The sequence below is a fragment of the Tursiops truncatus genome, chromosome 12, assembly GCF_011762595.2.
Source record: "Tursiops truncatus isolate mTurTru1 chromosome 12, mTurTru1.mat.Y, whole genome shotgun sequence".
Classification (NCBI taxonomy): Eukaryota; Metazoa; Chordata; class Mammalia; order Artiodactyla; family Delphinidae; genus Tursiops; species Tursiops truncatus.
In genome coordinates, this window is record NC_047045.1 from 41,160,612 (window position 1) to 41,176,501 (window position 15,890).

At 37.7% G+C, this 15,890-nt stretch overlaps 1 protein-coding gene across 7 annotated transcripts in view; it reads right to left on the reverse strand.

Annotated features, from left to right (window-relative positions):
• Positions 1–15,890, reverse strand: part of CDK19 (cyclin dependent kinase 19) — a 179,716-nt gene that overhangs the window by 72,203 nt on the left and 91,623 nt on the right. The gene's annotated exons all lie outside the window — the stretch shown is intronic.

Below are 15,890 nucleotides of genomic sequence, written 5' to 3' on the forward strand. Positions count from 1 at the left end.
TTCTAAGAATTTGTCCATTTCTTCCAGGTTGTCCATTTTATTGGCACAGAGTTGCTTGTAGTAGTCTCTTAGGATGCTTTGTAATTCTGGGGTGTCTGTTGTAACTTCTACTTTTTCATTTCTAATTTTATTGATTTGAGTTCTCTCCCTCATTTTCTTGATGAGTCTGGCTAATGGTTTATCAATTTTGTTTATCTTCTCAAAGAACCAGCTTTTAGTTTTATTGATTTTTGCTATTGTTTTCTTTGTTTTTATTTCATTTATTTCTGCTCTGATCTTTATGATTTCTTTCCTTCTGCTAACTTTGGGTTTTGTTTGTTCTTCTTTTTCTAGTTCCTTTAGGTGTAAGGTTAGATTGTTTATTTGAGATGTTTCTTGTTTCTTGAGGTAGGCTTTTATTGCTATAAACTTATCTCTTAGAAATGCTTTTGCTGCCTCCCATAAGTTTTGGACCATTGTGTTTTCATTGTCATTTGTCTCTAGGTATTTTTTGATTTCCTCTTTGATTTCTTCAGTGATCTCTTGGTTATTTAGTAACGTAGTGTTTAGCCTCCATGTGTATGTGTTTTTTACCTTCTTTCCCCTGTAATTCATTTCTAATCTCACAGCATTGTGGTCAGAAAAGATGCTTGATATGATTTCAGTTTTCTTAAATTTACTGAGGCTTGATTTGTGACCCAAGATGTGATCTATCCTGGAGAATGTTCTGTGTGCACTTGAGAATAAAGTGTAATCTGCTGTTTTTGGATGGAATGTCCTATAAAGATCAATTAAATTTATCTGGTCTATTCTGTCATTTAAAGCTTGTGTTTCCTTATTTATTTTCACTTTGGAAGATCTGTCCATTGGTGTAAGTGAGGTGTTAAAGTCCCTCACTATTATTGTGTTACTGTCGATTTCCTCTTTTACAGCTGTTAGCAGTTGCCTTATGTATTGAGGTGCTCCTATGCTGGGCGCATATATATTTAAAATTGTTATATCTTCTTCTTGGATTGATCCCTTGATCATTATGTAGTGTCCTTCTTTGTCTCTTTTAACAGTCTTTATTTTAAAGTCTATTTTATCTGATATGAGTATTGCTACTCCAGCTTTCTTTTGATTTCCATTTGCATGGAGTATCTTTTTCCGTCCCCTCACTTTCAGTCTGTATGTGTCCCTAGGTCTGAAGTGGGTCTCTTGTAGACAGCATATATATGGGTCTTGTTTTTGTATCCATTCAGCAAGCCTGTGTCTTTTGGTTGGAACATTTAATCCATTCACGTTTAAGGTAATTATCGATATGTATGTTCCTATGACCATTTTCTTAATTGTTTTGGGTTTGTTTTTGTAGGTCGTTTTCTTCTCTTGTGTTTCCCACTTAGAGAAGTTCCTTTAGCATTCGTTGTAGAGCTGGTTTCGTGGTGCTGAATTCTCTTAGCTTTTGCTTGTCTGTAAAGCTTTTGATTTCTCCATCAAATCTGAATGAGATCCTTGCCGGGTAGAGTAATCTTGGCTGTAGGTTCTTCCCTTTCATCACTTTAAATATGTCATGCCACTCCATTCTGGCTTGTAGAGTTTCTGCTGAGAAATCAGCTGTTAACCTTATGGGAGTTCCCTTGTATGTTATTTGTCGTTTTCTCCTTGCTGCTTTCAATAATTTTTCTTTGTCTTTAATTTTTGCCAGTTTAATTACTATGTGTCTCAGCGTGTCTCTCCTTGGGTTTATCCTGTATGGGACTTGCTGTGCTTTCTGGACTTGGGTGGCTATTTCCTTTCCCATGTTAGGGAAGTTTTCGACTATATTTCTTCAAATATTTTCTTGGGTCCTTCCGCTCTCTCTTCTTCTTCTGGGACCCCTATAATGCGAATGTTGTTGCGTTTAATGTTGTCCCAGAGGTCTCTTAGGCTGTCTTCATTTCTTTTCATTCTCTTTTCTTTATTCTGTTCCACAGCAGTGAATTCCACCATTCTGTCTTCCAGGTCACTTAACCGTTCTTCTGCCTCAGTTATTCTGCTATTGATTCCTTCTACTGTAGTTTTCATTTCAGTTATTGTATTGTTCATCTCTGTTTGTTTGTTCTTTAATTCTCCTAGGTCTTTGTTAAACATGTCTTGCATCTTCTCGATCTTTGCCTCCACTGTTTTTCCGAGGTCCTGGATCATCTTCACTATCATTATTCTGAATTCTTTCTCTGGAAGGCTGCCTATCTCCACTTCATTTAGTTGTTTCTCTGGGGTGCTATCTTGTTCTTTCATCTGGTACATAGCCCTCTGCCTTTTCATCTTGTCTATCTTTCTGTGAATGCGGTTTTTGTTCCACAGGCTGCAGGATTGTAGTTCTTCTTGCTTCTGCTGTCTGCCCTCTGGTGGATGAGGCTATCTCATCCTGTCCTTTTTGAAGCCTTTTCCTGATGGCCCCTTTTTATCTTTCTCTGCCCACCACCCACCCTCTCTCAAAATACAACTGGACACGCTTCACTGGTACCAAACTGAAACAGAGTCACTTATGTCAGGGATAAACTGGAGATGGTCAACCCAGGTGCATAAAGGAAACTAACCTAATCTTACAGGAATTTAGAGCTCCTATCAGAAATCAACAGAGGACACCAGCCAATCCCCAAATGCCAAGTCTTTCATGTCACCTCTGGACTTCCTTGTTCACATGACTCAGGCAACCATCCAAAGTCAAGAAAGAAGACCACTAGGCAATCAATCAGCTGAAAAAACCAAGTAACTGCCATATCTATCCCATAAAAATTCCTTAGTCTGTGAGCGACTCAGAACTCATTGCTCCTGTAGCCTTGAGTTTCCCAGCTTACAAGTTGAAGCCTCCCAATAAACTCATCTTTCTGCTTTGTTTTATTGAGTATGCAGAGTTTGTCTTTTTACATACCCCATTATTCTCACTTACCTCTATCATACCACTTATAACATCTGATTGTTTTATAGCACCTGACCAGACAGTCACCTGCCACTTTTCCAGGCTGGAACAATCCTTTTTCATTCATCTTATTCCCCAAATCCTATGACAGAACTTGACATATAACATGGCTAGGCCAAGTGAAATACAAAAGATTACTGCCCAAAGCTTTGGAAATACAAAATTCAAGACTATCCACCAAAGCAACACCCTAACTAGATATCTATAGCTTTGCCAACAATCCACATCACCATTAGACCTACTGAATTTGAACCCTAGAAATAAGCAATAACAAAACAGAATCATTTCCAAATAGAAATAAATGTACTATTTTTGCCCTGATTATGAAGGATGTAAGTTAAAACATAACTCAGTGTATACTATATTTCTTCCCAGATGTAAATGTGATTAAAACTATAATTCTACATGCAGAAATGTGTTTCAATTATATTGCTATGTTTCCATCGGCCTTAATTTTACAGATTTTCTATAGCCACAAAAATGGCTGTTGCAGTTCTGAAAAGAGTGATGAAATCTATATTAGAAGTCATAAATCTTTCATTCATCTACCATGAGTCATTTTTGCTTAATTGGTATATCTTATGTTAATGACTTAGGGTAGGGACATAGAGAGTTTTAAACATTTTTACATTGTAAAAGTAATACATGCTCAATTGCAAAATCTGAATCAGAAGACAGAAAAGCACAAAGAAGAAAATGTACATCATTGGTAATCCTACCAACCAAAGACAACTTGTTAATATTTTGATATGTATCTCCTAAACTTTCTCCTATGCACATATACATATGATAATAACAATCACCATGACCATGAAAAGGCTGCCATTTTTTATGATCACAGAATAATACAGGAACCATACTAAGCAATTCAGCCACATTATTTCATTTAATCTTCAAAAAAAACCAATGAGATAGGTACTGTTTCTAGCTCTCTTTCAGAGCAGAAAAACTAAGGAGGCTTAGAGGCTGAACAACTTGCACAAAGTCACAAAGCTAATAAATGGCAGAATAAGAATTAAGATAAATCTTTTGATGCCTAGGTTCCAGATCCTATCTGTCTATGTACATGTGTATGTACACTCACATACACACACATATTTTCAAATATGTACACCAAAATATAGGAACACACTAACCACAGTTCTGTAACCAGCCTTTTTTCACTTAACATATTGGAAACAACTTTTCTGTCAATAAATGTCTGTATCAGCAGTTTTGATGGCTGCATAGCATTCCACTGTCTGGTTACGAAATAGACTGCTTTAAATAGTACATTTGTGTTATTCCAATATTATATATGCTTTTAATAGTATAAATATTAATATTATTAAAATTATGATTATAATTATCAAAACTATAATTTATAAAAATTATAAATATAAATAAGCATTTATCAATGCTGTGATAAATAGCTTTGTACATTTGTCTAATTAACTCCTTAAGATAAAAATAGCCAAAAGAGAAAAGCTCTTTTTTAAGGCTTTTGGTACTTATTCAGTTCCTAGCTACATTTCAAGTGCTCAGAAGTCCTACAACTGGTGGCTACAGTATTGAACAGCACAGCTACTTCCCTCATTGCAGAGTTCCATTTGACAGCGCTGGTCTAGATTGTTCTAGATCATGCAGATCATTGTTCAATTTTTAAATAGTGCACAGCTTCCCCTCTCGACGTGAAGCTGGTTAGGGTAGGAAGCCCCTCTATATACACATACTCCTGGAGACCACCCTCTGCTCTGACCCTACAGCTGCATCACACAGGATGTGCTCTAGAGCAGCGGTCCCCAACCTTTTTGGCACAAAGGACCAGTTTCGTGGAAGACAATTTTTCAATGGACCGGGGTGGGGGGGTGGGGGGGGGGTCAGGGATGATTCAAGTTCATTACATTTATTGTGCACTTTATTTCTATTATTATTACATTGTAATATATAATGAAATAATTATACAACTCACCACACTGCAGAATCAGTGGGAGCCCTGAGCTTGTTTTCACTTGCCACTCACTGATAGGGTTTTGATATGAGTTTGCAAGCAATTGACTTATTATGGTCTCTGTGAAGTCAAACCTCTCTGCTAACGATAGTCTGTATTTGCAGCCGCTCCCCAGCGCTAGCATCACTGACTCAGCTCCACCTCAGATCATCAGGCTTTAGAGTCTCATAAGGAGCGCACAACCTAGATCCCTCGCGTGCGTAGTTCACAGTAGGGTTCGTGCTCCTATGAGACTCTAATGCCACCGCTGATCTGACAGGAGGCGGAGCTCAGGCGGTAATGCGAGCAACAGGGAGCAGCTGTAAATACAGATGAAGCTTTGCTCCCTCGACTGCTGCGCACCTCCTGCTGTGCAGTCTGGTTCCTAACAGGTCACAGACTGGTACCAGTCCGTGGCCCAGGGGCTGGGGCCCCCTGCTCTAGAGTGTCAGCTCCCTCCTGCAGCTCCACCGAGGCTAGGAGATCGAGATTTTACCTACTGATATTACTGTTCCTATTCTTGTCTCCAGCCCTGGCTCCCAGCCTGAACATGTTACTAGGTTTACATGGAGGAGCAGGCTTTCTGACCAACCTTAGTAAGTTTCCCTTGAACGTGCTGGCTGGCAACTGGCAAGTGTGCCCTCACTCTACTCTTACCTTTACTGTTTCCTACCAAAGCTCTTCAATATGATGACACTGGGAATGAGACCCTTTTTTAATTTTCCAAGAGTGAAATAAATTCTTCTGAATTCTACCATTTGGGTTCTTTCCACAGAAAACTGGTAAGAGGGTGAAAGGTGAATCACTACCTTGAACTCAGAAATTAAAGCTTTTAAAATACATAGATATTAAAACAGTTTCCAATAACAACTTGATATCTAAACTGGCTCTCTTTACTCTTCCATTTAAAATCTACTTAAGAAATCAGTACCTGGAAAAGGTTTCCCTTAGTAAAGTGTCAGAATATAATAAGCAAGAAACAGCAAATTTTCACAAATTTATTTTGTAAACAGCAACTGGACTCTACATAGTATCACTATTCATGGAAATGCAATTTCCTTGAGGTAGAAAGGAAAGACGTATTGTCCAATTTTCTACATAAGAAAATAAATATCAGCTCCCATGTAATTACAGAATGAAAGAGCAAAGACAAAAAAACAGAAATTCTGGGAATGTAAATTGATATAGCCACTATGGAAAAGAGTATGGAGGTTCCTTAAAAAACTAAAAATAGAACTACCATATGACCCAGCAATCCCACTACTGGGCATATACCCAGAGGAGACCATAATTCAAAAAAACACATGAACCCCAATGTTCACAGCAGCACTATTCACAGTACCCAGGACATGGAAGCAACCTAAATGTCCATCAACAGAGGAATAGATAAAGAAGATGTGGTACATATATACAGTGGAATATTACTCAGCCATAAAAAGGAATGAAATTGGGTCATTTGTAGAGACGTGGATGGACGTAGAGCATGTCATACAGAGTGCAGTAAGTCAGAAAGACAAAAGCAAATATCGTATAATAACACATATATGTGGAATCTAGGAAAATGGTGCAGTTGATCTTATTTGCAAAGCAGAAATAGAGACACAGAGAACAAATGTATGGATACCAAGGGGGAAAGGGGTGGGGTGGGAGGAATTGGGAGGCTGGTATTGACACATATACATTATTGATACTATGTATAAAATAGACAACTGATGGGACCATACTGTATAGCACAGGGAACTCTACCTAATGCACTGTGGTAACCTAGGAGGGAGGGGATATCTGTATATGTGTGGCTGATTCATTTTGTTGTGCAGTGGGGGCTAACACAACATTGTAAAGCAACCATACGCCAATAAAATTTTTTTAAAAAACAGACATTCTAATTCAAATTCTAATTCACAATCATACCAGGAAGCCCATTTTAAGAAGCTGTATTATTCTTGAAAATTTTATACACCATCAAAAATATATATGAGTACAATCTGACCAAAATTAATATTAAAGATAAAACCTCTTATGCGCAATCACGTTATTTGTTAGCGATATACAACTGTACTGCATGACATTACTGTTTTGCGAAGCAGACAAATAGGATTTTAACTTAAGGAATTCATCATCACAAAAAAGATTGCAGTATCAATTCTTACTTCATGCGCAAACTCACTCTAATTCAGTCAACAAAATACGTACAGAGTTGAAAATATTATGACATACAAAGTAGATCACATATAACAATGCAAAGTACATACTAGACACCATTTAAGAAGGATGCTTGTGACCAGAAAAAGCAAAAAACAATAGAAAGAAATTAATTTCTAAACAAAAAAACAAAACTAGTCTTCAAGCCAACTCAAACAAAAACAGTTTTGTTATATAAGCTTTCACTTCATGCTTTGTCTAAGTGCCAAGACTGTCTTGTGAGGGAAGATCTGTTCTGTCTCCTCAGCAACTCACCTGGGAGTCATTTTATCTCATCTGGGAGAAGCTCTGAAACCACCATGTTCTATGACTGCCAGACCTGGCTGACTTGTACATAGGATCAGGAGCCAACCACATAGAAACAACTCTGAACAGTACCCTGGGGCAACAGTCAAAAGATAGAGCAGGTCTGAATAGAAATATAACACACCCCTAAAACACACAAGAGGAATCTAATCCACAATGCTACAGACTTCACTTCCCATTAGATTCAAGTACTACATCCAAAAAACAAAAAAGAGGCAAGCCACAACTGATCTAATCTTATCCTGTCTATATAATAAGAGCTTCAAAATAATTTACAGCTATTAGGGGTGTCCCTTATAAAGTTCTCAAAAGCAAGAAAGGCAATGTAAGAAATGAGAGCCATTTTATACAGAAAAGAAATTCAAGTACATGAAAAAGCTAATGCTTTTTCAACCTAAAATCCGACACCAATTAAACCTGATGAAAAGAGAAAAAATGACACCTACTATAGGTTTCTTAGGGATATACTGTGATACATAATATTAGTGTCTACATATTTATATGTTAATAATAGATAAACACTGAATGCCAGCTATTTGCTGTAGGGCAGTATTAACAAAGTAATGAATTGTGCCTATTTATTAATTATAACTTCTACATCCAAGGCTAATTACTTTTTTAAGGAAGGGCTTGTCTTTTTTTTTTTTTTTTCTTGGTACGCCGGCCTCTCACCGCCGTGGCCTCTCCCGTTGCGGAGCACAGGCTCCGAACGCGCAGGCCCAGCGGCCATGGCTCACGGGCCCAGCCACTCCGCGGCATGTGGGATCTTCCCGGACGGGGGCACGAACCCGCGTCCCCTGCATCGGCAGGCGGACTCTCAACCACTGCGCCACCAGGGAAGCCCAAGGAAGGGCTTGTCTTGACAAAAGTGCTTAGTAAATGAAAACATGATTTGGATTTCAAAAGGGTGTTTGAATTATACAAGTCTTACATTTTATACCGGGCTCAACAGACTTTTTATGTACTACAGCTTTAACAGAGGTAAGCAAATTTCATCGTCAATTAAAACTGGGAAAGTCCTAGTGCTTTATCCATCCCTCAAAAAAAGATTTTGGTATGATTAAGTAAGAAGGAGCAAGAAAATCACTGAAAGACAACAATCTGACACTTGTAAGTAAAAGGAAAGAAAGTGAGATTTATCTTAATGGAGAATTTATAGGCTAACTAAATACATATATTGGATTACCCAAATAGTTTGCTCGTGTTTTTCTGTAACATCTTAACAGGAAAACCCGAATGAACTTTTTGGCCAATACAAGACAATAAGTTTATTAAATAGATCATATGAACCGCAGGTATTTTTTGGTACTAGCTGGTAAGAGTAGCTACCTTTTTCTTTTCTTTTTTTTTCTTTTTTACTGCAGTTGTACAAATTCGCCATGCTCTGAGATAGTGTCTCCTCGACTGATGTTATGTAAGACTTCAATAGCTGTGCTCTCCCCTCTCTCCCCTGCCAAAAAAGTTCTGGGCTCAAGTAAGTTTGGAAATCCTGAGTTGAGCAGGTTTCTTGATTACATCTCAGAGCCCTTAGCATGCTAAGGTATGCTATGGCCCTCCAGCAACCTTTCCTAAATATATTTGACCATGGAATCCTCCCCCTTCCAAAGCAGAGCTTCCAGTAATATTTGCAGGTACCAGTATTCTGTGCAACATGATTTGGGAAAGAAATACTACTCTCAAGACAGCCTACATGTTCTATGTTGAACAGACACGTACATTTACTAGATAAGCTGTACAATAAACATTAAACAACACTGGATCTTTGGAAATAGCAGGCTTATATGGAACCATAGTGCTAACGTCTATGGACAATTTCTCTTCTAACAGATTTCACAAAGAAGACAGGGCCTTTGTTTTATTAGCTCTCACTCTCCCCTCCTCCTTATCTGCGGCGAGCCGTTTCTGACCGGCAGAATAACGAGCCGCCACACGCAAGATTCTTCTCGTATCACACTTTATTGGAGCACAGCTTGGTTGAAGAAAGATGGAAGGAAGACCCCGCAATCCTATAGCAGTCTGCTTATATAGGGATTAAGTACATGTGTCGCTCTGTGATTGGCTTTTGCCGATGGTGCGATTTGTGAGCCAGCATCGGATAGGTCGCTACTTTAAAACCTCATTAGTATACTTAGCGCAAGCGCAGTGGCCACAGGAAGGATGACTCAGCTTATTTCAGCTTCCTGCCGCGTAGCAGTTAGCTGACCGCGCCCTACACTTATCCCTGTCTTTAGGGTCCTTGCTATCCAGGTTTCCTTGGTAAGGCAGAGGAAGCAAGGATGATGAAACATAAAAGGATCTATGTAAGTGAACAGGATCATGGGGAAGCAGGATAAACGATGTTTATCCACAGTGGCTGGAAACTGTCACTAGAGGAGTAGGTTAGTTAAAGAAAGGGAGCTAGGGCTTCCCTGGTGGCGCAGTGGTTGAGAGTCTGCCTGCCGATGCAGGGGACACGGGTTCGTACCCCGGTCCGGGAAGATCCCACATGCCGCGGAGCGGCTAGGCCCGTGAGCCATGGCCGCTGAGCCTGCGCGTCCGGAGCCTCCGAAACGGGAGAGGCCACAACAGTGAGAGGCCCGCGTACCGCAAAAAAAAAAAAAAAAAAAAGGGGAGCTAGATTAGTGCTAATCAAGGAGAATATAGTTTCACCTCAGAAAGGCATGCATGAAGCTCACAACAGCAGGAAGTCAAGCAGATCTAGAGTAAGATAGCAAGGGAAAGTGTAAAAGGTCGCGAGACACTGTTCATGACTGAAAAGAGAGCCGGCTAGTTAAAAAGCAACATACTAGCCACAATACGCTGCATGAGACTGCCTTGTAGTGCTTTATTCTAAGGTTCTTTGTACCTAACAAAATTCCTTTGAATGAGGCCTAAAACAGACATATCTTTAATCAAAACCTCTAAAGAATGTTAATTTGACTTCATATGTATTTTCACCAAACAATGTTTTATAAGTACAAAATAACAATGTTGAAATAAAGTTTCCTTTGATTTTAAAATTTTTTACTTTGGTAATATTTTACTAAGAAAAGGATTATAATCATACTGCATATTCTTTTTTTTACTGGGATAAAATTTATATAACACAAACTTTACCATTTTAAAGAATATAATTCGGTGACTTCAAGTACATTCATTCATAATGTTGTGCAACCATCACCACTATCTAATTCCAGAATATTTTCATCATCCCAAAAGAAATCCCATACCCAGTAAGCAGTTACTCCCCACTCCTCCCTCATCCCAGCCCCTGGCAACCATTAACCTGCTTTCTGTCTCTATGGATTTGCCTACTCTGGACTTTTCATAAAATGGAATCATCTAATATGTGGCTTTTTGTGTCTGGCTTCTTTCACTTAATGTTATTAAGGTTCATCCATACTGCAGCAAGTATCAGTACTTTACTCATTCTCATAGGTGAATAATATTCAATATATAGATACACCACATTTTGTTTATCCATTAATCAGCTGGTAGACATGTGAGTTGTTTCCACATTTTGGCTATTATGAATAATGCTACTATAAACATTTGTGTACGAGTTTTTGTTTGAACACCTGTTTTCAGTCCTCTTGGGTATATACATAGGAGTGGAATTGCTGGGTTGTACGGTAATTCTATGTTTAACTTTTTGAAGAACCACCAAAATATTTTCCACAGCATCTACACTATTTTACATTACCACCAGCAGTGTATGAGGGTTCCAACCTCCACATCTTCACCAACAGTTATTATTTTCCTTTTATTATTATTGTTGTTGTTGTTGTTGTTATCATTCTAGTGGATATGAAATGGTATCTCACTGCGGCTTTGATTTCATAATATCTAACTTATCAAATAGTAGCTTACTAAGTGAGGCTCAACATTATGTTAGTAGGTTAACGGGGTCAAAATTAACTTGGTCATTTAAACTCAGCCAATATTTTTTGAACATTCTTATATACAAGACACGGTGTAAGCTTTAAGTACTTAATTAATTAAAAGTCTAACGAATCTTTAATGTCTTTACAATGGTGCTATCATTCATTTTGTGTGTTCAGCTCCTTGGCAAAAACTTTATTTAAATGATCATCAAATCTCTGAACCTTGAAATGTCATGCAATTTGCTTTTCATAGCATTTTTATATGATTAAGTAATAAACCAAAAACAATGGAACATCTTTCTTTCATAAGAATAATTTTAAAGTATTTTTGGATTGTAAATATTTTTATATTAGCATCCTAAAATAGTTGGCACTACTCAGTGACATTCTTCATGAACAAAAGCATATTACATTTATTAAGAAAGCATACATTTTCTCTATGGAAGGAAGTGTAACAATACTAATTGTGTTTTTAATCCATGGGGACCATTAAGTTGAGTTACATAAATAATATTGTAACTTCTCTTCTGAGCTTGGGATAGGCAGATAATGAAAAATATATATAAGGTAATTAATTTACAGATGTAAAATGTTTCCTTAATTCCACATCTAACACAACTTTTAAGAATTTTTTAAAAATTTAAATAATACTAAAGTAAATTTGTGATTACAAATTTACCAACATATTTATCATTTTTATCAGAGTATTTAACATATTACACCATAGAATTAATAAGCACTCTCTCTGTATAAAAAAATAAGCCAAGCCATAAAACTCATACTTCATCTATTTATAAAAAGTATCCATCACTGGACCATCTGTGAGTTCAAGCATTTTATTAAACTTTAATTTGAAAATCATGACAAAGAAGAATATCTAATGAATGACATGGGAACAGTGTGCACTGTGTAATCCCAGGTAATGCTGGTGCTGAGGATTCAGTAAACACACTGTGAGAACCACTACCTTAGATCACTGCAAAGAGTCTTCCTACAGAAAGATCCATTTAGAGAAGTATAAAATAATCTTTCTAGAATATTTAGTCAGACATGCCTAGGATAGTCGCAGGCTTTGACAGACTCCTCAAGATAAACAGGAAACAGGGGCTCAAGTGTATCACTCCACAAAGTCTACATATTTCTCAAAACAACACTTTAAATCCTTTGGTGGAATAAAGCAGACAATCAATCAATCAGAACTTAGACCTCTGTACATATTATACACTTCAACTAACATTTACAACAGCACTCTGGAAATCTGAGATGGAGAAATAAATCTTGTTTCAAGTCTTTGATTCCATTAGAAAATAACTCTTGTTTTCAAGACTTATTTTTTGATTCTTCCTGTTGAACACATTTTAAACATTGAATATGAAGAGACAAAAAAGGAAGATTCCCAGGTGCCAGGAACAAAGAGAGAAACTGAATCAGAGCCAAAAGAAGGAGCTGATATGAAAAGCCCATGGGGATTTGAGACCTGGAAACAGGTCCTAGAAGCTGGGGTTCTAAATTCGTACTCAAAAACAGAAGATGATGTCTTAGTTGTGTATGTTTGAGGCACTGGAACGAGCCTCCTCCACAGAGCCCAGAGCCTATGAAGAACAACAGTGAGAAGTTGGTGAAAAGAGGACTAGAAAAACTCTATCCAATGGCCTAGTGAAGCAGTAAGAAGTGTGCTGCATGTCCTGGGCCTTGTGTTGTGCAGTATGTAGAACACATGCAAGGCAAAGAGAAACCTTAAAATCAGAGAGAAAACAGATTTCCTAGAAAGGCAAGGCTATTACACTGACAGCAGACATCACATCAGCAGTAAACAAGGCCAGAGGACCATGAATCTTCAAAGTGCTGAAAAAACTAACTTCTAATTCTATATCCAGCTAAATTCTATTTCAAAAATGAGGGCAAAATAGACATTTTTGGTCAAAGTCCCCCCAAAAAATTGTCGTTAAACAAGCCCTTGATGGAAAAAACACTAAAAATATACCTCAATAAGGAGTGTGCACAAAAAAGAATTATGTAAGTAAATCTAAATAAGCCCTGACTGTAAAGAAACTAAAAATATACCAAGTTGGGGGGGGCGGTGGTTAAATTAAAAAACGGTAGAACTAAAATAATAGAGAGAAATAACAGGAGGGAGAGAGCTAAGTTAAAGAGTTCTAAAGTTCTTGTACTACTTGGAGGAAGCTGGAAAAACTTGAGAATTTAAGTCAAATATGTATGTAAAAATGCAAGAGTAATTATGATTACTAAATCAGAAAGAATATGTTATTTCCAAATCAGAAGTCTAGAAAAAAAGGAAACAAGGAAAACTCGATCCATACTTCAGAAGTCAGAAAAGAAGGGGGAAAAAAATCAAAGCATGGGACATAGAAAACATGAGAATAAGACAGAAATAAATCTAAATATACAAATAAGCACATTAATGTAAACAGATTAAATTCTCCCAACTCAAAAAGGATGCCTAGATTAGAAAGGATATTAAATTTAAAAGAGAATTAAAAATAATTCCACTTTAAAATTCGTGAATCACTATATTATACACCTGAAATTTATATAATATTGTACATCAACTCTACCTCAATAAAAAAATAAACAATTTTTTAAAATTATAGTTCCACAAAAATCAATTTCAATTAGAAGGGTGTTACTGTTTCTCGGGAATAAAGAGCTAGAATAGTAAGCAGAATGGTTTTTTAACATGCCAGTGATTTAACAATCTGATAGATTACAAGTGTTCTGAAAATCCTGATTCATGAAGCTATGTAGCAGCAAATGGAATCAGCATCCCCCAGTGCTTTGAGACTTGTACTTTGGAGAATCAATGAACTTCTCTGCAATAGAAAACAACCTTACATTGCACTGCCATTTCAAAAGAAGCTTTTGACAAGGCAGTGATTCAGGGCCCTGACTGGGATAAAGTGTGACTTTCAAGACACTGGACAAGACTTCTTTCAGGATCTTTGGCAGAGTCTCTGATGCTAATGTAAAAGCAATGATTCATAGAGACCTATGGAGCGTCTTCCTTCACCAAAACAGCAAAACCAGATGTGTTACCAGGTACCCCATCAGCTTTGATGGCAAGCCACTTTTCACTGTTTTATCTCTCAATGGTCTTTCCAGTTCCCAAAATGAGTTCACAAAACAAGAATTCTTGATGGCATCAGCATGCTCTTAAAGGACAAAAAAAAGAAACTAGCTTCACTAAGTATCATCAGAACTCATTCGGTTACATGCTGGAAGAAAACAGCATAAGTGCTGACTCTTTTAAAAGCTTGTTTGAGGGACTACCAGGAAAAAAATGTCCATGATTCTAGAAGAGGCCCTCGTTGTTCTGCTCTTGCCCACAAACCATCCAGAGTTCAGAGGGCTTCACCCAGGCCTCCCCAATCTTACTGCTAGTTTAGCTTACAAGATTTTTAAGATAAGCCTTTTGTGTTGGGGCAAATCCAAATTTAGGTAAGGTTCCAACCTTTTCAAATTAAGCCACCTTCTTGTCAAAACAATTTCACACTGTCCAGTAAGCTTTCTATCTGGGCAGACATAGGGGCCTCTTCAGCTTTGCAGGCTTCCGGCTTCCATTAGCAAGAACCTTGCCAGATGAGAGAAAGCTCAGCTCTGTATCCCTGCACCCTCAATCTTTTAGAGTAAGACCAAAAGACACGCAAGTTTTGCCCTACTTTCTTTTTCTTTTCTCTACTTTTTCCCTTTTTTTACTGTAGTATTTTTTTTCCATTTAAACTAGACTCTGCATAAATACAGATGACATAGTAAAGTTTCATTGATTCTTATCAATGGGAAACTGTTCAATATAGTCGCCTATACATGAAGCAACAATGAAAACTACACATAATCTAAATGGAAACACTAATGATCCATGAACCCTGTACTTGTGTAAAGTAAGGGAAGGGAAAAAAATACCTATACAGTTTTGACTTAAGGAGAAAAAAAGCTTTATAAAGGCAATTTTCAAAGTAACAGAAAAATGTATTTTTAAAACCCTTTTTTTGTTTGTTTTCAACCTTCAGTTCACAAACTCCTAAAGTCCTAAAATCCATTCATGGATAAAGAATTCCTGATCTCTTACCTTTAAAGTCATAAAATATGGATTTGCAACCAAAAAAAATACTGGCAAATATTGGACTTGACTACAATAGGCAGAATGTATTTTCCAAAGATGGCCACGACAGTAACTCTGGTACTACATGCTCTTCTAGAGGTTGCCACTCTCCCAGCAAGAGATGACATCTATCTGGGTATGCATATGATCACTTGTAACCACCAATGCAGTGAGTGAAAGTGACAATGCATAGCTTTTGAGGTTACCATGTTGTGCAGAAGCAAGGCCACATGTAGGCACTGTGGTCAACAGTCCTAGCCTCTTCAAGTGCTCCCAGACCAAGTGCCAGACATGGTGGTGAACAAACCTTCAAATTATCGAATAATTTTTCAAATTATTCCAGCCCGGGACTTCCCTGGTGGTCCAATGGTTAAGACTCTGTGCTTCCACTGCAGGGGGCTCGGGTTTGATCCCTGGTCAGGGAACTAAGAGCCTGCATGCCTCGCAGCCAAAAAAAACAAAAAACAAATTATTCCAGCCCCAGCAGTTGATCCCAAACTTCAAGTCTTCCCA